The sequence below is a fragment of the Desmodus rotundus genome, chromosome 1, assembly GCF_022682495.2.
Source record: "Desmodus rotundus isolate HL8 chromosome 1, HLdesRot8A.1, whole genome shotgun sequence".
Lineage (NCBI taxonomy): Eukaryota > Metazoa > Chordata > Mammalia > Chiroptera > Phyllostomidae > Desmodus > Desmodus rotundus.
This window is the reverse complement of record NC_071387.1, coordinates 66,798,291-66,825,094: the sequence shown is the minus strand read 5'-3', so window position 1 is coordinate 66,825,094 and position 26,804 is coordinate 66,798,291. Positions and strand designations below refer to the sequence as shown.

Genomic DNA, 26,804 nt, shown 5'->3' with positions numbered 1-26,804 from the left:
TAGTTCCTCAGTGGATACAGCTATGAAATAAGTTCTTTGGTGTTGGTTTTAAGCACTCTACAGTAGCTAGTAACTATTAGCCAATGTGTACCATGTTTCCTATCCTGGTATAGACTCCCCCACATTCTGTGCCACTAAGGAAATCTGTCCAAAATTCTACTGACATTGTAAGATTCAATACTGAAAGTTCACTAGGCTGTGAACTTTTAAAAGTCTTTCTGAAAAAAAATCTATATTAGCACATCGACAATAAATATACTTTTATTAACCAGTTGATTTAGACTAGGTTAAAAAAATACAAATACCATGTAATTATGGTTATTTCTTATAGCTAATTAATAAAGTGATATGTGTATCCTTAATCTGGATACTAATTTCCAGCATATCACTGAAAATTTAGTAGGTACTTAAAATGTATGAATTGAGTTTATTAGAACTCATCTTTAATTATCTCATAATATTGTAAAAATAATATAATCTTCTTGGCAAAGATTTTACTTCTTAGCCTGGTTATTGAATATGCTAAAAAGATATTTGGAAACAGAGTTCAGGTGAAATCTGGTCCCAATTCAAGATTCCCACCTCATCTTTCTACATTGTTGCAACTGCTTGGTACTCTTTTAGGAGAAATACAGATTGGGTTTTTTGGGTTTTTTTTTTTTTTGGTTCAAATATATCTGGATATGATTCTCTGTACTCTTTAGGCAAAAGACCATTAGAATAGGTTTTGACAAAAAGGAAATAGATATTTCTGCTCAGCCTAGCAGATAAATCTTTACAGCAGTATATACCTATGGCATGGCAATTATTTGATAAAATAAAGTTCCTGAGACACAGAAAGTGAGAATTACCTGACATGCAATGAAAGTTTTAGAAATAAGCCACAGAATGAGCCCACTTAGACTGTTGAAGCTCTCTGATTAACTGTAATTTAAAGTATTTGTGTGTACATACAGAGAGAACTGTATGCTTTTATATATTTGTGAGGCTATCAGATTGGACTAAGTGTGATTTTGAGAAAAATTGCGATGTAAACTAGACTTACCATGGTGATCATTTTGCAATATTTATAATTATCAAATTACTATGTTGTGCACATGAAACTAATAAAATGTTATATGTTAGCTATGCCTCAATTTAAAAAAAAAGTTGACATATCTTTTGGTTGGGATCAGGAGACCTGTGTAGTGTAGACATTTGTTTCTAAGCTTTTGTTTTGGAACTACCTTTCTTCTTGGGTCATATGAAGAAAGCAAAGCCTTGAAGGAATGAAGAGAAGAGATCAAGGCAGGCCCAGTGTCCACGGCTGCAAAGACCTGGAGCTGGGTCTAGAGATTATGGCTGACATCTTATGGGTCATCTTTCTTAATGCCTTTGCTTCCATTCTGTATTTCTTTATCATTATGTATTGTTATGTTCTGGTCCATGAGATAACATATCTAGTGATACTTGTTTGTGCATTATTTTCTTGTGTGAAAAGCCTTCACGAAATAATGTTGCTTTGGAGCAGAATGCACATCAGCTTATTGGTCTTTAGATGTACCCCAACCACAAAACCTTTATATTGGGGGGTCTGTGCATGAGCTTTGGGGGAAGCCACAAGCCATGTGAAATGGTATGGACATTTTTATGGTGAGAACATGTTTTGCACTTGTACTTTGGGGCGGATGGTCTGAAGTTTTTATTAGGGTTTTAGAAATAGTTTAGCATCACTGTAGTCCCAGTGCTCAAGGAAACACAACTACTGTATGTCGGGCTATTGAGTTTTAATCTCTGTGAACAAGAGATTGAGTCTCTTGTTCACAGAGCCTCTTGTTCACAACTCAATCTTTATGAACAAGTCATAGAGATTGAGTTTTAATCTCTATGACTCCCAGCACCAACTAGAGCAACTTGTTCTTAGAAAATTAATACCACACAGCCTTTCTGAAGGCTTCCCTCTGCTTTCCTTGGTGGGGCTGGGGTGAGGACGCAAATCTTTTTTCTTTGTAAATCTTCACCCAAGGACGTTTTCATTTACCTTTTGAGAGAGGGGGTGGAGAGAGAGAGAGAGGAAGAGAGAGAAGAGAGAGGCATCAGCTATTTGCTTTCATATGCTCCCAGACTTGGGATCTATGCTGGGACTGGGGGTCGCACATACCCTTACCCTGACCAGGGATCAGTCGCAACCTAGGTATGTGCCCTGACTGGGAATCAAACTCACAACCTTTAGGTTATGGAAAGATGCTCCAACCACTGACTCACACTGGCCAGGGCAGGCTTCAAATCTTTTCCATGATTGTGCTCCTGCAACTTTTGGTTTCCCTGTAGTTCCCTCTATAGAGGGGAACAACTCTGTAGCCCCTGATGATTGCATACCAGTTAGTATATAAGGAGTCACATAGTCCATGGGTCAGACTGTGCCATGCTGCTGTAACAGAGACCTAGGAGTACAGTGACCTAAATAACAAAGATGCTCTTTCTTGTAATGTAAGTCCTGATGGGCATGATCCAGGTTGCAGGATTTGTGGCCATATAGAGATCCAGGTTCCTTCCAAGAATTTTCGCCCCCATTTCCTGACACATTGTGGTCATTTGCATGACTGAAGTTCTATAGCCACCAGTTCCAGGTTTAAGGGGGTGGGATAGAAGGAGAAGCATATCTGATGTCGACAGTCTAACATGTCTGAAGTCATATCACTTCTCATATTCTATCAGCAAGAATTATTCATATGACCACTATTTTGTAAAGGAAGCTGGGGAATATTGTGTAGCATGGAAGAGAGGAGAGCAGATTTTGGTGGAGAGCTAGGAGTCTGCTGCATTCTGCAAGCTGTTCCCCAGCTGGTTTGCAAAATTGTTGAAGTCAAGGCCTCACTTGCTGTTCTTACTATAATGTCTTATGTATGGTGATTTTAGATCAGTTGTGTTTTTTGAATTGTCTTATACAGTGGAATAAATATGTACAATAAAGTCATTTCACAACCGGTTACTCAAAAAGCAAGTGCCGTAAACTGTAGGAGTTCTAGCCAAAAGGCAGGCTGTGCAAACTACATGGTTAGCATGGGGAGAGATTTGGTCATATATGTATTGTGTTTTGTCTCTGGTAGTGAAGTTAGAAGCAGCTTTGGTGATGGTGATAGCTATTTTAGTAAACTCAGTTACTGACTTCTAAAAACAAAGTTTCTTGAAAAAATCAGTTTCGTTAAAAGAAACAACAAATGAACTTTTCTTGATGTTACATTGTGCTATTGTTACTGTCAAATTTTGCAGGTGTGCAGGGTAAAAACACTTATACACGTAGCTGCTATTTTTGCACGGATAGTTTGAGGCAGTGGTTCTGAAACTTTCGTGGGCATCAGAATCAGAACAAGCTGGAAAGCTTGTTAAAAACTGAGCTGGACTCCTCCCGCAAAGTTTCTAATTCACTTATTTTAGGGTGAAGCCTGTGAATTTGCATTTCCAACAAGTTCCCAGGTGGTGTTGATGCTGCTAGTCTTGAGGTCATCATTTGATAACCACTGGTTTAAGGTAAGGAGAACATACCAACCTATCAAAAAGGGCAAGTATCTGATATTACCAGATCCTGCTAGTATGTTATTGCCATACTCAAACTTCTAAGAAAACTCTGTTATGGAATGAAAACATGTATGTTAATGGCATTTCAGGTCAGCTGCCAGGTATGGAGACATGTTCCACAGACCCTGAAACTATACCATTGAAGCCTTTCTTGGAGGCAGATCAAGAACATTTTAGTAGTATTTATTGAATGAGCACTTTTGAAAGCTTGCTCATGGAGTGCTAGGGTAAGAAAGGGTAGGCAGAGGTGTGCATCTCATCATCAGCTCAGACCTGGATTCTTTTTTTCTTCCCTCTAGCAACGTCAGCTAAGCTATCTGGCTTCCTGAGCCAGGGAACACCCCAGATAGGTTACTCCTGCTTTACTAATCCCAACGGGTAGTGAAATTCTGAGGTGCCCTCAGCTCCACAGAGACTAGTGTGGTTATTGATTATTAATGTCTGCTATGGCTACTGTTGCCCTCCCCTCCCTTCAACCCGAGCACCCACTGCCTCTCTTCTAAACTTTGCCCCTCCTTCTCCTTCAGTAGATTGCGCAAAAGTATCTGTGGTATTTGTGATATCTGTGTGTCACTAAGTTAGCATTTAAGTGAGGTTTCTTAACCCTTTTTCTACTTTTACTTGGGTAATAGTTTGGGACAAGGAATTAATTGTGGGGCAGTGTATTGCAAAGCATCCAACACTGAACCCATTTTTTTCTACTTGAAAAAAGGTATGGCAATGTAGCTTTATTTCTTCCTTTCTTTCTTTATTATATTACATATTTGCATGTAACCTATCCAATTCTGGGTGTGATCTATTTTATTTGGTCTTTATTACTTATTTTTGAAGTTTTTTAAATTATAAAAAATAATACATTTAATTTTTACTAATCAGTCACCCCAGAAATTAATAAACACGCTCCCATACAGACCTATGTGCACATAAACACACACAACCCCTCTAGTATCAACCTTTTTCGGTGACTAGTGTTAACATTATGATTTGTTTCTTTCACATCTTTCTCATACAGTCAATAAATTACATACATTAAAAATTTAAAATATATGTATTTTATATATAGTACTTGATAATACTATTTACATGATAATATGATTCACATAATTGTAGGCCTTGGATTTTTCAGTTAACCGTATCTTGGACAGATTTTGAAACAATAAGATGCAGAGATATAGAATTTATTGTCTTTAATGCCTAAATAATATTCTGTAGAGAGAATCAACTGTGATTTATTTAGCCTTTCTGATATTGATGGAAACCACATTTCCAGTTTTTGTTCTTCTAAACAGTAATGGGAAACCCTCCCTGAGTATATATGTTTAAATGCTGGTGCTTTTAGTTCAGTTGAATAAACACTAAAAGCGGGATTCCTTGATTGAAGGATGTATGACTAAAATTTGGGCCTTGGCTGGGTAGTTGGGTTGGTTAGAGCATCACCCCAATATGCCAACTTTGCAGATTCTATCCCCAGTCAGGGCACATACAAGAATCAACCAGTGAATGCATAATTGTGGAACAACAAATTGACATTCCTCTCTCTATCTTCCTACTTCTCTCTCTCTCTCAGATCAATTAATAAAACAGTTTATTTTTATTTTTATTATTGGTCAAGCACATTTTACCATATGTCTTTCCAGGACATTGTATAGACTTAGATACCCCTCCTCCTCCACCCCTAAAGAGCAGCATATGGAAATGCCTATTTCCTTGCAGTGCTACCAACTCTAAATAGTAACTATCACCAATTTTGGCAAAATTGACTTTTTAATTTTTATTTCTCTGCCTATCAGTGAGGTTGCTCACTTTTTCATTTGTTTTTAATTCACTTACATTTATTTTATTTTTTCTCTTGGGTTCTTTTGCCTATCAAATTGTTAAAGTTCTTTAGAGATATTAGTCCTTTGTCAATGTGTTGCAAATATTTTCTTCTAGTTTATTATTGGATACTGGTGCCTTTGTCTTTTGCCATACAGAAATATTAAATGTTTATGTAATACAATTTGTCAGTCCTTTCCTGTATGGTTTTGTATAGGATTTTGGAGTATATAAAACATTTTCACATTTGATCCTCATAATTCACCTGAGATAAATAGGAGGCAGTGTTAACATTCTCATCTTTAAATAAGGACCTTGATCTTCAAAGGAGCTAACTGGCCTGTCAAAATTTGTTAAGTGATGCATATCAGATTCAAAATAAATTGTTTTTAAAATTCTGTACCCTAGCCATTGCCCTGTGCTTTGATTGATAGTTCCTTTTCCAATAAAAGTTACTTAAATCAGTCAGCAGAATATAATAAAAAATCTGGCATTAGTAAAATGCAATAGTAATCTGTTTTCAAGGATGTATGTGATAAAAGTTGTGAGTTATTTTGTTAATGAAGGGTGCACCGGTATGTACATAACTGCAGTGAGTTGAGCTGTGGTATAATTACAGTCTTGCTGTGGTGAGCTGTTTAACATGGCATCACACAGTATTTCAATTATTTATGCTTAAAAACAACCCAAAACCTCAAGTGTAAATGTTAATGAATGTCTCAAGAGAAAAATCAAGGTAGAAGAGAAACAAGCCTAACGGTGTTCTAGTGACTCAGACCAGGCACTCCTAGAGAGAGGGCTGACTGCTTTCATCTGGAGGTAGAGAATTGCAAACAATTCAGTTAACAGTTCTTCCTCCTATATTCATCTGACGTTTCAACAGAGTAAATACACCTTTTCAGTGCAAAATTTTAGTAAGTGTACTTCCTGTAGTGAACACACTAAAAAAAACCCAGATCACCAGCTTAAGAAGGCTTAAGTGATTGTGCTACCAGATGTTACGGGGGCGCAGTCTGGACTCTGAATGGAGAGAGTTGGACGAGCACAGGCAGACCTGGCGTTCATTTATATCTTAACAGAATGTAAACTCTTGTGGCCATGGTGCACACCTGGGGAAATGCGGAGCCTAATGCGATAGATATTTCTCTTGCATGAAAAGGACAGAGTCCTAGTTCTTCTAATTCCCATTGGTTTGTTTTGGCCTGTAATTCCTTGTCATGTCCTCACCACCTGCTCTCTCAACACGAAGTCACTTGGCTTTTAACATGAATCTATTTAAAATGGAATCATGTACCCTGTTCTTTGGTTACTAGTTCCTTGAGGCTATAGAGATGACAGCCGTGTAAATTAATGATGCCATAAAATGGTTTGAATACAGTAAAATTGGAATCCCTCATCATATTTCCTTAACTGGGCCTATATACTTATTTTGTACTTATTTTAGTGAACATGCCAAATATGGTTTGCCTGCTCAGTTTAAAATTTTTTAAATGTATTATTTTTTGTTTGTTTGTTTCATTTGTTTTAATTCAAGAGGCTAGTCTCTATAAACTTGAATTGTATGGAGTCTGACTTTGAAAAGCAGTAGTTTGTGTTTATCTGTCTAATCCTTTCTTCTAGCCTGAATCTTTAACCATCTTTTGTCATCTTCATTCTTTACCTCCAAGATTTACTTTCAGTTCTTCACTAAAGCTATGACTGGAGTTTTGTTGACTAGAATTTCTTCTCTTTGGGTCTCTAGATCCCGGGATGATAGTGTTGGCTCTGGGGTAGTGTCCTGCCCCTATCTCCTTCTACCATCTGTAAACACTTTCATTCTGCCTTCAGTGGATGGGCCTCCTGAGGATACATGATGCTGAGTGTTTGTGAAAGGAAACTGATAAGACTGAAAACATTTTCCTTTATAAAAGAGGAAGGGTGGAATGTGGGGGAAAGGTAAGGGAATAGATCTGTTGTCATTATTTCTTGTGTGTGTCAAGCACTCTGTGGGGTTTTCATTTACTTGGGATTTTGTGAGACATATACAAATGATCTTTGTGACAGGAAAGTTGCAAATATTTAAAATTTAGATCCATCTCAGAAGGCATGGCACTGTGTTTCTGGTCAATAGCAGAACCTAAACTGTTATTGTGATACATGGAAATAGAACCTCCCTCTTTGTATTAAGCAGCAGGGAATGTAATTTTGGATATCTTAATGTTACTGATTAATTTTCCTGTTTAGTATGCTTACTTCTGTACCTGTGTAAGCTGCTTTCTTTTATTCTTTTATGTTTTATATTTTAATGCTTAGCCTAAATGTTAGGCACACTTCATTTGGATTGATATATTCTTATTGTAAAATGTACTTTTAATTTTATTCTATTATGATTTTGACATTTCAAATGTTGAGTCTGTTGACTTATCTATTGACTTGGCTTGAGGGTTTTTTTTCCCTCCTTTCATTTTGGGAGTATACTGTATGGCATTATGTGATTGGGTTATTATTATTATTTTTTAATACTGCTGCTCTGCCTTTGAAAAAGACAATGAACTTGCTATAGTTGTAAGCAAAATCTTGCATGCATTGGGCAGGAGGAAATTGGGTAATCCTGAGAAATGATCTGCTAGCTTTGAACATGGCATTAATTTTGGTTTTGATTACTGTGTTACACAGCGGTTTGGGAGGGTAGGAGGAAACTCGTAAGGGTCTGGTTTTTAAGGCAAGCTTTAGAAAGGTTATATAAAATTTGATGTTACTGTAAATAAGTATTTTTTGTAGTGATAGCAGTGTCATTTAAAAAAAAATAGAACTGCTAAACATAGGCCATGGTCACTTCAGCAGGCAGTTTTGGTTTATGAAACATTTCCTCAGCTTTTCATCAGTTACTAATATTCTTTTGTTACCTTGTAAAGTAGATTGCTGAAGATGTTAAATGAACAGATTTACATAAACTTCTAGGTTTCATATGAGCATTATAACTGAGAGTTAAATATGGGTGGAAACCTTGACCTGGATTCAGCTTGCCTCCTTCCCCACTTTGAAAGATCAATTATCTGCTAAAGTGATGTTTTCAGGAACAGAGTTCTTTGCCAAAAGTAGGTATTGTCTTTAAAATCTCTTATTTCCTTTAGGGCTCACCTTAGCCGTAAGCCAGGGCCTACCTATTGAAGATTTTAGGGGTGCCTTGGACTCTTGTTACTATCAACACTTCAGTGTTACTACCAACACTGAATAGTAAGTGTTGATTTGGAACAAAGAGAATTAATTTTATATGTTTGAGAAAGATTCATTTCTAAGTGATATTCCTCCCCTTCCTTAAATAGCAAGTGATTAACTACTACTTTAATTTTCAATTAATCAAATTAGGTTTCTCTGGTAGATTTTGATTACATGCAGTTCTAACAGCTTCCAGATACACTTCTCTTTCCCATATGCTTACCATATGCTGAGTAAAACCAATGTAGAATAAATTAGTGTGAAAGTAAGAACACTTAGTTCTTTTGTAGAGTTCATCTTGAATGACAGAAGACAGCTCAGAATCATTTTAGCTATGAAGAACCTTTTGAAAAGTGATATGGAAAAATAACCCATTCATGTGTGCCAAGGTCTGTTTTCATAAATGTAAATTTGAAAGTTCATTAAAATTTTGGCATGTGATTTGGAATGCATAAGAACTGGAAGTGATTCAAAGCCAGAAATCTGTATCCTTATACCAACAACATGTTTCACTGAAGAATGGCTTTGTATGGTTGTTTAATATTTAAAAGGAAAAAAAAAGTGTTTACTCAGTGCTATGGCTCTGGAAACTATGGACAGGGTGGAGAGGCTGCAGAGACAAGGGACAGCCAACAGTCCAACCAGTGGCCTCCGAATGCACATCAGCCCCTTTTTCTGAACAAGGGAAGGGGCTGATGTTCCGCATTGTTCAGAGACGACAAGACAGAAATGCATGTTTTTCTTGCTGTCTTTAGGAATGTGAAGAAGGACAAGAAGGGCATTTCAGGCCACGTAAAATAAGCTGAAAAATGGTTAGACATAGGTGGTATCTGATGTTAGTAGCTAATATGAATACTTAATGCTTGGAGACACTGTAATGTTACATGCCAGACCTCTGCTAACCCTTAATATAAGCCTCTCAAGGTAAGGATAAAGAAGCAAGGGAAGAGGAAAGAAACCTACCTACAGTTGGTACAAACATGCCCATTTCTTGTCTGTACTATGAGAAGTGCATGCTTCCCCATCCATCTACACTTCTTCAGGTGAGGCACAGAGGCAGTGCTAAGAAGAACCAGGTAAGAAGAGGAAAGAAGAACCAGCAATTACTGTGACAGGAAAGCTTTCATTTTAGAGCTTAAAGGCTAACCTCTTCAAATTTTTATTCTCTGCCAGTTGTTATTTTTGCCGCTTTATATATGTGTTCTTTGTACAGATTTCATTTATATTCTCTTATTCCTCTTCATGACTTTGTTTTTAAAGTTTCTTGTTCCCTGACATCTCCAGTCTTCTGGTTTCTACCTTCCAGTTCTGTCGAGGGAGAGAAAAGTGATTTCTAAGATGAGTAAGATGATCACCAGAATGAAAAATCACACTCCTTGAGTTTGTGATTATGTACTTAGGTTATATTCTGTCACCTCGTATGCCACGTATGGATGCTGTTCTGTACTTAACCAAGCTTCTTGCCGAAAGCAAGTTTAAAATCATTGTCATCTTGGTTTATTTCCTCTCTTAGCCTTTGATCTATTTGACTTTGACACATGCTTCTCACCAACTTCTGTAGATTCTCATTCTGACAGGATGCTTTGATTTTACCCTGCTCCACCACCCACTGCTCACCTCGCCCTGGTTCAAGGTATTAGCTGCCTGATTGGATGTTTTTTATCTGTTTTGTTCACTCATTTGCTGGGCCTTCCTTTTCTTTGTCTTCAACTTAGTTTTTCCTACTTCCAGACTACCTTCCCTCAAATTATTTTCCACATTGTTGCCACTCTGAAAACATGGGTCTCCTCAAGATTTCCGACCACTTACAAGTATTTGGTGGCTGTCTATTGCCTGTAGAATTCAGTTGCTTTAGTATGATGTAAGGGACGTCACAGACTGGCACTTGCCTCATGGTTGGTCACAAAACAGCCAAGTATCTGGAGCCATACTGCAAGTTTATTTGTAGTTTTTTATTAAACCATGAGTTCTCTATACCCTAGGCTTTTTGCTTACCCTTTCCCCTTTGCTTATAATGAGTGCCCTTCATTTTCTTCTTGGCAAATAACTTACCTACTTTTTCTTAAAAGAAGTCTCTCTTTTGTGTGATTTTAGCTGAGTCTCTAAGCCTTAAATATGGCTTTCCTGTGGTGAAGTGTGTAGTGGTTCTCGGTAAATTGGCCCTCATGGTTAGATGTTTAGCACGTTATGTAAGGGAAAGGAGACTGTGCCGTACTCGTCTTTGTGACCCAGCACATAGCAGAAGGCCTGGCATGCAATTGATGTACCATAAATATTTACTGTATGGAATTTACTTTATTTTCCATTGCATTTTGTAGAGAATGAGGGCATCTTAAAATAAATGAGGTGCCTAAAAATGGTATAATTGGATAAAGATTTGGGATTTATCATGATTCATGGAAGTAGAAAGGGAAATATTGTAATTCCTTGGCATTCAAACTAGTAAATAAATACCAGAAAACCATAACTGGTGAATTATCTAAAAAACATTCCCACTTGATTAAGTCTGTATGTGAATGTGTGTGTTATAATGAGAAATTAACTTCAAACCAGTGAAAGAGTGATTTCAAATTATGAATTATATAGTTCATAGTTACTGGTAGGGCTAGAGTGAAACCTAGGCTTTTGGCCCCTGATCACAGGGGAGAATGTTGGGGTGGTGGGAGTTGAAAATGTTGCTCCTGAGAGTCAAATGACTGCCATCAGTTTTTCTGTATGACATAGGGTAAATAATTTTTCTGAATCTACTTTTTTAAAGAAGATTTTATTTATTTATTTTTTACAGAGAGGGGAAAGGAGGGAGAAAGAGAGGGAGAGAATCATCAATGTGTGGTTGCATCTCGTGTGCCCTCTGCTGGGAACCTGACTTGCAACCCAGGCCCTGACTGAGAATCGAACTCCTGGCCCTTTTGTATGCAGGCCAGCACTCAATCCACTGAGCCATGCCAGCTAAGGCTTTCTGAATCTACTTTTTAATAACACAGGGCACATTTTCAAGATAGAAAATGGTATTGGCAGAAACAAAAATGGGGAAAATACTGAGTTTTAGGAATTTTAGTATAAGGCTTGGCCTTGGTCTTTAATTTGAATGGGACAGTCCCCTATTCTGATTGCCCTAGGGCAACACAGGAGATGTTCTGGGGAAAATTGAATCCTCCAAAGATTTCCATAACATTATTTCTCATTCCACATGTTTTCTTACAATTTTATTTTGACACTCCTATCAAGAGGTGGGGTTGATGTTTCCTCCCTTAGAAGCTTGGTGGCCTTCTGTGACTGTTTCAGTCAATGGAGAACTATGTACTGGGTTGGACAAAAAGTCTGTTTAGTTTTTTCTGTAAAATAAGACACATTTTTCACTTTCACCAATAACTTTATTGATTTGCATATTTTGAGTATGTTGGCTATCTCCCGTGTGGTATAACATTGATTGTTCTCAATTAATTTCTCAATTTAATTGCTGTCAACTTCAACTGGTCTACCTGACCATGGAGCATCATCCAGCAAGAAATTTCCAGCATGGAACTTCTCAGATCATTTTCGACACATTCAATAAATCACAGCACCTTTTCCATACACTGCACAGACCTTTTTTTGTGTGTTTCAGTTGTGTTTTTACCTTTCTTGAAATAATAAAGCATAATATGTCCAAATGTTGCTTATTTTCTTGCACCTTCAATATTAAAATGGCTACACAAAAATTCACCAATTTTGATAAGTTTTTGTTAATGCATGCTGATATGACAGCTGTCACAACAATCTTAACAAAATTGTTTTGAATGAAAGACAGTTAAGTGCTACTAGAGCCTTCTTATGGATAAAACCAAATGAACTTTTTGGCCAACCCAAATAGATGATGTTGTGTGATTTCTGAAGCTACATCATAAACAGAATGCAGCTTCCTTTTTGTTTCTTGGAATGCACTGCTGGTTTGTGAAACCTGCAGCCACCGTGTGAGCAGTCCAGCTATCCTGAGGACTTCTTGATGTGAGGTAAGACCACATGGAACAGCTCAAAGAAAACTAAATACATTGAGAGAGATGCCCAGCCAATCCTCTGCCGCCCAGGACTCCTGCTGCTCCAACTCCAGCCATCCTGTGATTCTAGTCACATGAGAAACTGAGCTAGAACTGCCCAGCCAACCCTCCCTGAATTCCTGACCTAGAAACCATGAACGGTAGTAAAATGGCTGTTACTGTTTTAAACTAAGTCTAGGGTAGTTTATTGTATAGCAGTTGATAATTAGAACATTTTTCTTGAGAAGCATTTTCTATTTTCTTCTAGGTGGTATTGAAGGAAGACAGGGATGGAATTAGAAGCATCTCTTAATGCAGATTTAGAGTTTTCACTGTGCTAACATGTTTCTTCAAACTTTTATACCCTACTTGAGGGCAGGTCAAGGGGGGAGGTATTAAGAGATAACCATGTGATAATTTTTTTTCTCTTCATATACCTTTACTTAATAGTTGGTAAAGAGAGGCTAGCCAAGACTACCAGTCAGATTGGAGGCGTAGGTAAGCTTGCCTCACTTCCTCACACAACCACATCAAAATTACAAAAAAACCCTATGGAACAAGCATCACTCACAATAGTCAGGAACCAAGTTGAATGGAAGTCCAACAAATACGGAATTAAAGAAGCCTCATCCATCCAGACTAGTAGGAGGGTGGATATGTGGAGACATGGTAAAGGCTGTTCCCACACCCACATGTGGTGGGTAAAAATTTGGGAGGGATATCTTGTGAGCGAGGGATTTCACCTCCACACCAGGTCCCTTACCCCAGGGTTCCAGTGCCAGGAAGATAAGTCCCCATAACTTCTGGCTGCAAAAACCAGTGGGGATTAAGTGGGTGGGAGAAAATTCTGGAAGCTCAAGCAGTTCCTCTTAAAGAACCCGTACATGGAGTTACTCAGACTCATTCTTTCTGAGCTCCAGCACTGGGGTAGCAGCTTGAAAGGCACCAGTGGCATACAGGGAGGAACTGAAGTATCTGGCATCAAGGCAAGAACTACCCAGACAGAAAGGCAGGCAGAGGCCATTGTTTCTATTCTGAAACCTCCCCCAATAGAGTCACAGAGCTGGCAGGTTGGGGCCGAATCTGACACTCTAGCAACCTGGCTAACACTGTTTGCCCCACCCTGGAGATCCCATGAAGCTCTGCCCACCCAACTTATGGGCCCAACCAAGTTGTCAACAGTGGCTTTTCCATATGAATGGCTGGCCTTGGTGCATGCTTCACAACTTCCTAAATTCTCTTAAATAAGCAACAGCCTGTGTCAGTGAGTCTCCAGTCCCCACACGTCTTGTTAAGTGGACCTAGGAACAGCACTAGCAGCAGCCAGCCTTGGTTCATAGCTTGGCTTCACCTGGGAACCTCCAAGTCCAGCACATTAGCAGTCATCTGCAGTTGCTTTGTAGCTCATGCAGGATGGTCCTGGGAAGAACACAGGTGGTGGTTGACCTTGGCCGGCACCACCCAGGAAACCCCAGAGCCTGAGTACCCAGTGGACAGCTACAGACCAGGTTGGAGTACTACCACACTGACCCTGAACAGCTTATCCTCCACAAAGGGCAGAGGTTGGTGGCTAGTGGTGGCAGTCAGTCTTTGTAGCTGCCTGGCCTGGGTAAATCCTTCCCATTGACCTGTCAACATCAATCAATGCTCAACTACAAAAGGAGGGTGTACTCAACCCACACAGAGGGTCTATCTTGAGTACCCAGCCTGGGTGAGAGGGGAGGCTGTGCCACTGGACCTACAGGACACCTACTACATTAGGTCATGCTACCAAGACACAGTCAAAGCAGCTCTCCCTAATACATAGAAACAAACACAGAGAAATTGCCAAAATGAGGAGACAAAGAAACATGGCCCAAATGAAAGAACAGATCAAAACTCCAGAAACAGAACTAAACAAAAAGAAGGTAAGGAATCTATCAGATGTAGAATTGAAAACAGTGGTTATAATGATGCTCAAGGAACTTAGTGAGGACCACAGCAGCATAAAAAAGATGCAGTAGACATGAAGGATACACTAATTGAAATAGAGAACAGTTTACAGGATAACAATAGTAGGATGCATGAAGCTGAGAAATCAATGATTTGGAACATAAGGAAGTGAAAAAAAAACACAAACAAAAACCCACCCAATCAAGGACAACAAGAAGGAAAAAGTATTTTAAAAAATGAGGATAGTACAAGTAGCTTCTGGGATAACTTCAAGAGGTTCAACATTTGCATTATAGGGGTGCCAGAAGGAGAAGAGAAAGAGCAAGATATTGGAAATCTGTTTGAAAAGAAATGAAAGAAACTTTCCTAATTTAGTAAGACATGCAAGTCCAAGAAGCACCTAGAGTCCCAAATGAGATGAACCCAAAGAGGCCCACACCAAGACACATCATAATTAAAATGCCAAAGGTTAAAGAGAAAGAGAAAATCTTAAAAGCAGCAAGAGAAAAGCCATCAGTTACCTGTGGGGGAGTTGCTATAAGACTGTCAGCTGGTTTCTCAAAAGAAACTTTATAAGCTATAAGGGATTGACAAATATTCAAAGTTATGAAAAGCAGGGACCTATAGCCAAGAATGCTTTACCCAGCAAAGCTATCATTTAGAATCGAAGGGTAAAGAGCTTCCCACACAAGAAGAAACTAAAGGAGTTCATCATCACCAAACCATTATTACACGAAATATTAAAGGAACTTATTTAAGAAAAAGATGGAGGAGGTTTTAGGGGAATGAGTGAAGAGGTGAGGGGATTAAGACGTACAAATTGGTAGTTGCAGAATAGCCATGGGAATGTCAAGTAGAGTATAAGAAATGGAGTATCCAAAGAACTTATGTACATGACCACTGGGCATGAGCAATGGTGTGAGGATTGCCTGAGGTAATGGGGGTGGTGGTGCTGGGTGGAGGAGAGCAAAGTGGGGGAATTGGGACAACTGTTACAGCATAATCAATAAAATATAATTTAAAAAAAACAGGAAAAACCCAGCAAAAACAAAAAATAGAGGTTATGCCATGTTAGATATTAAATTAAGTGTATTATATTGCTAGGAGCCCATCCGTTTTGGGGAAGTAAGACCACATAGAAGAAATTTTGCAAATAGCTTGTGGAACAATGAATGGGATAAAACCAGACTGTTGTCCCGGTGGTCAGAACTTACGTTGACTAATGTATTGTTCAGTGTGCTCTTGTTAAAATGAGTGCCTGATGTGGATTGAATGGTGTCCACCCAAAAGATATAATGAAGTTCTAACCCCAGGTACCTGTGAATGTGACTTTATTTGGAAATAGAGTTTCCCACCCCCCTGAAATGTAATAGAAATTAAGATGAAATCATAGTGGATTAGTGTGGGTCCAAGTCCAGTGACTGGTGTCTTTATATGGAGGCAATTTGAAGATACAGAGACACACAGGGAAGAAGGCTATGGAGTTATGCTGTCATAGCTAAGGAATGCCAAAGATTACTAACAACGACAGGAACTCAGAGTAGTCTAGCAAAGGTTCTACCAGGAACTTCCAGAGAGACCATGGCCTTGACAAACACCTTGATTTTCTTGATTTTGGACTTCTAGCATGAAAGGTTAAATTTCTGTTGTAAGAATTTACATCTCAGTAATAAGAACACAACCCACTTTAAAAATGAGCAAAATATTTAAAAATACACATCACCAAAGTAGATATATGGATGTTAAATAAGCACGTGAAATGACTCACAGTATCATTAGTCATTAGGAAAATGTGAATTTAAACAGCTATGAGATATTATACACTGCCACTAGAATGGCTAAAATTAAAAAGACTGACCATACAAATGTTGATGAGGATATAGAGCAACTGGGACTCTCACACATTGCCAATTGATACTAAAAATATTATAATCAATTTGGAAAACAGTTACTCAGTTTCTTAAAGCATTAAGCATGTATCTCTTTGGTTGTTCTCATAGATATTTACCCAAAAGACTTGAAAGTTTATGTCCATACAAAGAGTTTTACACAAAAGTTTATATGAGCTTTATTTGGAATAGCCTCAAACTAGGAGGAACCCAAATGTCTACCAGTAAGTGAGTGGATCAACAAAAAAATCATGGCATATCCACATAATGAAATGCTACTCAGCAAATAAAAAGGAATCAACTACTGATACACAAAACGACATGGATGACTCTCCATATTAATTAATTAAATAATTCTGTCAGGTGAAAGAAACCAGGTCCCCCCCCACAGAGTATATATTGTATGACTCCATATTATTAAAATTGTAGAAAATGCAAAGCAATTATAGTGACAGAGTGCACATCATTGGTTGCCAGGAGACAAAAAGTTGGGCAGGCCAGGGAGGGGAAAGGATTTTGAAGAGATGGGAGAAAACTTTTCGGGTTGATGGATATGTTCATTATCTTGGCCATGGTGATAGTTCCCTGGGTGTATACTTTTTTAAAACATAACAAGTTGTGCACTTTATATATGTGAATTTTTAATATATCAATTATGTCTCAATAAAGCCAGAACAAAACAAAAAAAATTATGTGGGCAAAATGTAGGATTAAGTTGAGGGCTTAAACCACAGGCCCTATTCTACTAGTACTTATAGCTGAGCATAGTAAGAAGTGTATTGTTGAATAAACCATATCTTTAATGGCAAGAGACCATTTAAATCTAGAGCTATCAAGTAAAACAAGCCTTTAGAATCAGTTGGGATTTAATCATGGAAGAAGATGACAATGGATTGTGGGTTAAGAGAGTTATTACAGAAATTAAATTGTAAATGTTTATGGGAGGAGCTTGGTCAGTGAGGGTCCAGGACGCAAGCTGGAGGATCAGTGGAGACTCTAACTAGGGAGTTTGAGAAGCCAAGCACGAGCAATGCTCGTGAGCAAAGTCTGTGGAAGGCTGTGCGTCCATGTAGTTACCGCCTCTGAGGGTCCAGAGGCGGGCCTAGACTTGCTGTTGACCTACCGGGCCAACATGAGAAGTTCAACAGGATCTTAGAGGAGCAAAAATAAGCTTGAACCCACCCATATAGCCATATGTGGTTACCATACTAACTGTGACAGCCCTCAGACAGTAATGGCTTCCATATCCATGGAGATCCTTTTAAATCAATGCTAATTCTACTTTTGGTCAACTTTAACCTGTAACTATACAGGAAGAAGATTACAGGAAATGTTGTTCCTGCTTAATCATGTTGACACAACATAAACCACCACAACTTGCTAAATCGTGAGGTTGGTCATTGTAGTGCTAATTATGAACCTAAGCTCCTCTGTTCTTGTATGATGGGTTGATTATGCTAAACGAATACAGAATATCTTTGGGATTGATTTGATTGGGACAGAATGGAGGGAGAGTTAGTCCTGGCATGAAGAATAAGGGTAGATCTTTCGAATCCGGGCTGATTACAATGTAAACAATGGGGGACTGCTATGCCTGTTATAAGGAAGGTGTTTATAGCAACATAAACACCTTTTAAACACAGTAACATAAACAGTTTCTCAAGGAAACATTCTCTGGCATTCAGGAAATGTTTCTTTCTTTACAAACACAAAAGTGTGTTTTTTTAAAGATTTAATTTACTTAAGGGCTCTGTTTAGAACAAGGCTCTGATTGTAGAGGGATAGTTATTCCCAGAGCACTTTTGTGAAAGGCTATAGTAGAAGTCCTTATAGAAGCATCTTGTTTAAAAATCTGTAGACGAACAGCACAGGTCAGTGCAGGTGTACCATGTTACATATTGGATACACCTCTGGAGAGGTGAATAAATTAAACTTTTGTGAGTCAAATTGTATTATAAATTCCCAGTAGCCTGTGATTTGATATTTTCTTACAAAAATCCTTGGAAGTGTGAGGACCCTTTGTTATACAGGTTTAACAGACTGACTAGTTACTATGAGACCAGGGACTGTGACAGCGGCTATGTATTTGTCTCAAACATACATACCTAATTCTTTGTAAGGCGAGTTAAATTGGTCAATTAGGATTCTTACATTAAGATTCTTTAAAACATTTTTAACAGGGAACAATTAAAAATAGATTTCATCTACAAGACCATCTTTAGGTTTGAAAAAGAGAGGAAAATTCTTTAACAAGAATGGTTTCTTAATAGAGAATGGAGAACAGATGTACCTATTTTCAGCATGTTATTAAAAATATCTAGTTCTGGTAGTGCACTGAAAAATCCTGTTAATAAGCACGAAGCATCAGCCACACACACACATATATATTTTATCTTCATGGAAAGGCTTGATTTAATTAAAAAATTTACCAATGATCTTTAGGAATAATTTATTCATTGCTGACTGCAGATTTTCTGCAGCTTCCCACAACTTGGAATGAGCAAGCAGTAGAAAGTTAATCTTGCAGCTTTCTAACTTAACCTTCAGGCTAAGTGCTGTTCAGACTTTCATGTGCAAATGACCTGGGTGCCTTGGTAAATGCAGATTATAATCCATTAGGTCTAGGGTGGGGGTCTGAGGTTTTCAGTTCTAACAGATTCCCAGGTGATGTTGATGTTACTGATTTGGGGACCATACTCTGAGAAGGCAGGGAGTATAAGCTTTTCTGAATATAATTTCTTGGTGTGGCTGCCCATAGTATTCAACATTTTACAGCAAATGTGGTAGAAACAGGAAAAAAAAAGATTGTTTTCACATATGTCCAGTTTTTGTCTTCGGAACAAAAAGAGTGGTAGACTGCCATTAAGTAAGTTGCTAATAGTTTGGTAGGAATGAAGAACAGACATTTCACATTTGGCTAGCTGCAAACACATTACGTTTTTAAAAAATGTATGGAAGTGGGCCAGTTTAAAAGCCAACTTCTCATGGAGATGCTAATTATCCTAGAAGGGGAAAAATATATGTATATATGTATATATATGTGTGTGTATCAAATATATATATACATATACATATATATATAGAGAGAGAGATACATATATATATATAGAGAGAGAGAGAGACAGACAGACAGACAGACAGACATGGATGTGAGAGAGAAACATTTATTGGTTACCTCTCATACATGCCCCAACTGGGGACTGAACCTGCAACCCAGGCATGCGTGCTGACCAGGAATGAAACCTGTGATCTTTCAGTTTATGGGATGATCCTCCAACCCACTGAACAACACTGGCCGGGGCTGGTCTTGTGTATTTTCAATGAAAACTTAAGGCAATTGGATTTATCTGGAAAGTAACATTGAAAAATGAATTTGAGGTTAGGAAAAAGTGTTCAGAGGGAAACAAAATCAAACACTTTAAGGAATTATTTTGACTTTCTTAAAATAACCCAGTTTTTCTTAATTATAAGTTGAACCTTTATGGTGTAATTAAAATTTAAGAACAAAAGAGAGCAAATGACCTCTTTAAAGCTTTTTGGATTACATATGTAGGATTTCTGGATCCCTGAAGAATGGGAAAAGATGTAAGCAAAGGTCTGTCTCTGTGGAGTGATATGATGGACCACGGAAATAACTTAGCAATAGTGAATGTTCATTAGGATCCTGACACAGGTGAGAAAAATAATTCTCAGGAACCCTGGAGGACACGTTATTTTATCTGCTGTAATGATAATTGCTAGCCAAATTATTTTTAACTATGATACTTTATAGTCTTCAGCTTGACTTTGTCATCCAGAAAATAAATGTACACTTTCACAAGTAGATTTTCCAAAAGGTTGAGGCTGTTTGTGTATGAAAATCTTTTGTACGTGTTTTGGAGGGTTGAGAGTGTTGTAAGTTTGCATTCCAGAAAAGTAAGGAAGGACATGTGTGCTTCTTGGGGGCTAAGTGTTAAAATCATCACAGGATATTTTAATTTATGAAAGGAGTAGGAAAATGTGGTGTTTTAGGTAAGAAATATACATATGCACCATTTAGGAAAAGATAATAAAACTAGAAAGAAAAAAATGTACTTTCTGTTTTTTAAAAATTGTAATTGTCCTTTTCACACATTCTGTACCTTAAGCTGTTTCCCATGTAATTATGTATTTTTGGGTGAACAGTATTTTTGATAGCTGCATAATATTCCATTTATAAAAGGAATGGTTACCATTTAGGTTATAATACATTTAAATGGATTTGTATATTTTTCTAAGATGAATAATATTATAAGGAATGTCTGTGTATAATGCTTTTCTTTGATCAGAATTTTTTCCTTAAATCACATTGCCAGAACTAAAATTCATATTTTTATAGGAAACCTTGTCTTAATAGCTGGTCTGTGAAGTTAAGGGACTGTTTATTAAAAAACACACTTCCTGGGTATTAAAAGATAAGAATTTTATGACAAGGTGTTAAAAACTAAGTGGAGTTGGACAGGTCAGACTCATTGGGTTCTTTTTTTCGTTTTTCTCTTATGATTTTCTTCTTTTTTAAAACCTGGTTCTATCTTTAACACCTGTTGAAAAGGGATAAAAATAAGGCTAGAGCTTGTCCTTTGAAAATATTTGATAGGTTGGATACTTTCTAAAGAAATGAGTTGTTTATATCATAAATACTTTGAAATATATTTTTCTAATAAGAACAGGACACTTGAAGATAAAGTTTCTAATAAGCATAAGTTTATAATATTTTACTCCTAACCTCCTGAATTTTACTTAGGGTAAAAATATTGAGGTAGTTGTGATTCACTATGCAAATAGAAACAGACACTAGAAATGAGAATAATACTATTGGTAGAAAAAAATATAAAGAACTTCACAGTTCAGACTGTACACTGATTTGTAATGTTCATCCTTAGAAAGTTTTTGTAAGTAAAACAGTCAGTTGGATAGGTTCGTCATGATCCCATGCTAGTTGCTCCGTAAAGGTTTAAAAAACTCTTAAGCTTCTAATTAGCCTGTAGCATTTTAGTTGCCATAGAGTCTGATAGCAATAGATTTATAGACAGAACAAAAGGTTTTTCAGACCAGATCTATAAGCTATGTGTTCTATGTAAATTTTACCAAAGTTTTTAATTTAGTTTAGATATTTAGTTTAGCAATTTTAGTTTTCAAGTGGACTCTAATTTCTCTGGATTGTAACTGTTTTATGCTTTCCTGTATAGTTAAAATATCCACAAAGAATATTTTTTCTATTAAATCCAAATCATTAACATATATGCATATAGGAAGTAATGGAGCTCCATTTCATTTTATTTTATGTGTGTAACTATATTTTGAAGAAGTTATATCATCTGTTCAGTTCATTTTTAGCTATGTAACACTTGGTACATATAGGAGAATATATGTGCTATCTCTGTTACAAAGCGAAATAAAAATGAATGTCCATAAAACAACTATCCAATTTAAGAACTAGAATCTGACCAAACTATCTTTGAGCTCCTTCCCAAGTCTGCTTAGTTTTGCAGAGCTTACAGGTTAAATAAGATCTTGGTGTGCCTATTTTTCTAAATTAGTATGCTTCTAGCCTTTGGAAAAGATGTAAACAGGTATGACGTTAGGAACACCTGCAAATTAATGATTGACATCAATGTACATACATAATTTATAAAGATAAGACTTAGGAGGTTTTCATAAATAGGGTTGAAAATGTTGACTATCACTAGATTTAAACTTTTTCTTTTAAATTTCTTAGACTAGATATCATTTATTTATTTATTTTTAATAAGATTTATTTTTAGACAAAGGGGAAGGGAGGGAGAAAGAGAGAGGGAAACATCAAGGTGGGGTTGCACCCCCTGCTGGGGACCTGGCCCGCAACCCAGGCATGGGCCCTGATCTGGGAATTGAACCTGCGACCCTTTGGTTCACAGGCCAGTGATCAATCCACTGAGCCACACCAACCAGGGCAATACCATTTATTTTTTTAAATAGGCTATTTTTCTCTGGCTTTATATTACTCTGGCTTTATTTTTAAAAATATATTTATTGATTATGCTATTATAGTTGTCCCATCATTTTCTCCCTTTTCTCCCCTTCCACCCTGCATCTCCCTCCCATTAGCAACGCCCCTCCCTTAGTTCGTGTCCGTGGGTCATACATATAAGTTCTTTGGCTTTTCTATTTCCTATACTATTCTTAACTCCCCCTGTATATTTTGTACCTATGAATTATGCTCCTTATTCCCTGTACCATTTCTTCCATTCTCCCCTCTCCCCCTCCCCACTGATAACCCTCTATGTGATCTCCATTTTTGTGGTTCTGTTTCTGTTCTAGTTGTTTAGTTTGTTTTTGTTTTGTTTTTTTTAGGTTTAATTGTTGATAGTTGTGAGTTTGTTGTCATTTTACTGTTCAGAATTTTGATCTTCTTCTTTTTCTTAGATAAGTCCCTTTAACATTTCATATAATAAGAGCTTGGTGATGATGAACTCCCTTAACTTGACCTTATCTGGGAAGTACTTTATCTGCCCTTTCATTCTACATGATAGCTTTGCTGGATTGAGTAATCTTGGACGTAGGCCCTTGTCTTTCATGACTTGGAATACTTCTTTCCAGCCCCTTCTTGCCTGCAAGGTTCCTTTTGAGAAATCAGCTGACAGTCTGATGGGAACTCCTTTGTAGGTAACTGTCCCCTTTTCTCTTTCTACTCTTAAGATTCTCTCCTCATCTTTAATCTTGGGTAATGTAATTATGATGTGTCTTGGTGTGTTCTTCCTTGGGTACAACTTTTTTGGGATTGTGGACTTCCTGTAAGTCTGTTTCCTTTGCCAGATTGGGGAAGTTCTCCTTCATTATATTTTCAGATAAGTTTTCCATTTCTTGCTCTTGCTCTTCTCCTTCAGAGGTTCCTAAGCCTCTCCTCATTTTTTTGAATTCTTGTTTCTTTACTCTGTCCTAGTTGAATGTTTATATCTTCCTTCTGTTCCAAACCATTAATTTAAGTCCTGGTTTCCTTCCTTTCACTGTCAGTTCCCTGTATAGTTTTATTTCACTTCGCATAGCCTTCACTTTTTCCTCTATTTTGTGTTCGTACACAGTCATTTGTGTGAGTTCTGCTGTTTTGAACTCTGCTTGTGATAGGTTGGCTATCTCCTTGTCACTTAGTTCTTTTTCTGGAGTTTTGATCAGTTCCTTCATTTGGGCCATATGGTTTTTGTCTCTGCACCCCTGTTATGTTGTAAGGGGCGGAGCCTTAGGTATTCCGAATGGTCAGGCTACCCACTTTGCTGTGTTGTGGTGCTGTATGTTGGGAAGGGTTAAAGTGGGAACCATGCTGCCTGCTGGACTCTCAGCTGGCTTTCAGTCACTTCCCCCGCTACCCACAAGCAAATGGGCCCTTCTGGTGCTGATTCCCATTTGGGTGGGCTTGTGTACATTCTAGGACCCTGTGGGTCTCTCCAAAGAACTCTCCTTCTAGGCTGGGAGTGTCTCCCACCACTGCAACCCCCACAGGTTATTATAACCAGAGGTTTTGAGGCTTTAGTTGCCTGCACTGGAACCCTGGGTTTTGTTGTCTGTCTTGTTCCCCAGTTGTTCCTCCCAGCTAATCCTCATGCAAATGTGGGACTGCCTGACTACCGCCTGGACCACCCAGCCTGTCGCCTTACCAGGCATCCTCTCTGCCCATAGCTGCCTGTCTCTGCCCTTCCTACCAGTCTGGATGAATGTTTCTTCTTTAACTCCTTGATTGCCAGACTTTTATACAGTTAGATGTCCTGGAAGTTCTGGTTGTTTTTGGTTTTTAAATTCCTTGTTGTCCTTCTTTTGGTTGTGCAAGGAGGCACAGTGTGTCTACCTACACCTCCTTCTTTGTCAGATGTGAGATAGGCTATTTTCAAATCTTTTACTACTAAGCCTAAAACAGCATAAGTACATTATTCATACATATAACACCAAATAGGTTTTTATATAACAATATAAATTCTTATTACATGTTGAAAATTACAGTTTGGTTTATTTGAGAGGAAATTATGTAGTCCTTCAATTAAGGGTCTTCTCTGTTCCCAGGTCTTTGCTCCAAACTCTGGGAATCAATACTTAAAGGTTAAAAGTCACAAAGAAAGTATGAATAATAGAGGAAAGTGCCACTAATTAATAAAACTCCAGGTATATAAATGACTATTTAAAGTTTTGTCCATATTTTCTCCTCAAATAACAGTTTTTGCCATTGTACTTTTTGTTAATTACTGTTTTGGAATGTGATAGTTAATTTTTTAAAAAATTTTTATTGTTTTCAATTACAGTTGTCTGCCTTTTCTCCCCCATCCCTCTACCCCACCCCAGTCGAACCCACCTCCCTCCCCTGCCTCCAGCCGCCCCCTTGATTTTGTCCATGTGTCCTTTATAGTGGGGAGAGGGGATTACAGGAACTACTATAAAGGTGATAGTTAATTTTTAAAAATCTCTTAATGGCTCTTCTAATTATGTTAACTTTTTTTCTTATAATACCATTCTTCAAATGGATTTGTGAAGTAATAATAAAAAGAAAAGTGAATTTATATTACAATCTAACCTTTTACTAACTAAATATTTATCTTGATTTTTAAAGTGTAGGAAGAGCCCTGACTGGTGTAGCTTGGTGTGTCGGGCGTTTGCAAACTAAAAGGTTGCTGTTTCGGTTTCTGGTCAGGATACATGCCTGGGTTGTCGGTTTGGTCCCCAGTCAGGGTGCATACAAGGGGCAATCGATCAATGTTTCTCTCCCTCTCTTTCTCCCTTTCTTTTCCCCCTCTCTAAAAATAAATAAATAAAATCTAAAAACAAGAAAGAAAAAAAATATGTAGGAAGAAGTGTATAGTTACAACATAGGTTTGCATTTATTTTTAGCAATGTAGTTTTCCTGTCAGGTAAACTATGTATATCTGGCATAAGGACATTAAGAAAAAGTACTCCTGGGAGCACCTCTCTGCTTGCCAGATTGGATGCTGCCTGATGCACGAATTGCTCAATAAGATAATTAGATCTTAAAAAAAAAAAGAAAAAGAAAAAGTACTCCTTTGATTTAAAGAGTGTTTTCATTTAAAACTATTTTAGTTAAAATTTCTTCCTACTTTTTGACCTTTAAAAAGAAGTCTCTTCCTTGTTGAGTGAAATTTAGTCCCTTGAAGCTGAATTTTTACGGTCATGTTATAAATGTTGTAGGCCAGTTAGCTTTCTTGAATATTAAGTCATTACTAATTCCTGAGTGTATATCTTTAAGCAGGTTATTTAATTTCTGTTTCTTAATTTCCTCATCTGTAAAATGAAGGTGATAACTCTTCAGTGCTGTATTGAGAATTAAATGAGTTACTATGTTCAAGCACATTGAAGTGCTTGCATTGATTTTCTATTGCTGTCATAACAAATTAACACAAAATTTAGCTGCTTAAAACAATACAAATTAATTATCTCATTGTTTTGTAGGACAGAAGCTAGTATTGGCTCACTTAGTTTCTCTGCTCTGGGTTTTGTGAGCCTGAAATCTAGGTGTTGGTTAGCAGGGCTGGAGTTGGGAGGCTCAAGGAAGAATCTGCTCCTAGGCTCATTCAGATGGTTGGCAAAATTCCATTCTTTTTAGTATCTGTTTATAACTGTCACCTGGACCAGCCCTTTACTAGAGGCTTCTCTCTGTTCTTGTATGTGGGTCCCTCCATTTCAGAGCCAGTGAAAGAGCCACAAATACTTCTCAGGCTGGGAAATCTCTCTGACTTCCCCTTCCACTGCCTCCGTCCTCTACCATTTGTACCACATCTCTCTGATTATAGCTGGAGAAGGTTCTCTGCTTTATGGTCTCATGTGATTAGCTCAGGACCACCTGCATAACACAGGATAATCTCCATTGCCCATGGTCACGTGATTAGTAACCTTAATTACATCTGCAAAATCTTTTCACAGGAGCACCTAGATTAGTGTTTGATTAAATAACCAGAGGACAGAAAGCTTGGGACTGCTCAAAAACAGTGATGTGAAGTGGTGTTCAAGGCGACTCACAGTGATGAAAGAAATCCCAGCTTTAGTACCATGCTCATGGATTGGAAGAATTAACATCATCAAAATGGCCATACTACCCAAAGCAATTTATAGATTCAATGCAATCCCTATTAGAGTACCCATGACATATTTCACAGTATTTCACAGATATAGAACAAACATTTCAGAAATTCATATGGAACCATAAACGACCCCGAATAGCTGCAGCAATTTTGAGAAAGAAGAACAAAGCAGGAGGGATCACAATACCTGATATCAAACTGTATTACAAGGCCACTGTAATCAAAACAGCCTGGTACTGGCATAAAAACAAGCACATAGACCAATGGAACACAACAGAGAGCCCAGAAATAAACTCAAGTCTTTACGGTCAATTAATATTTGA

The 26,804-nt window shown here is 37.6% G+C and overlaps 1 protein-coding gene across 2 annotated transcripts in view; it reads left to right on the top strand.

The window, feature by feature from the left end:
* The window catches only part of MLLT3 (MLLT3 super elongation complex subunit), a 280,687-nt gene that overhangs the window by 90,621 nt on the left and 163,262 nt on the right, over positions 1 to 26,804 (top strand). The window lies entirely within an intron of this gene.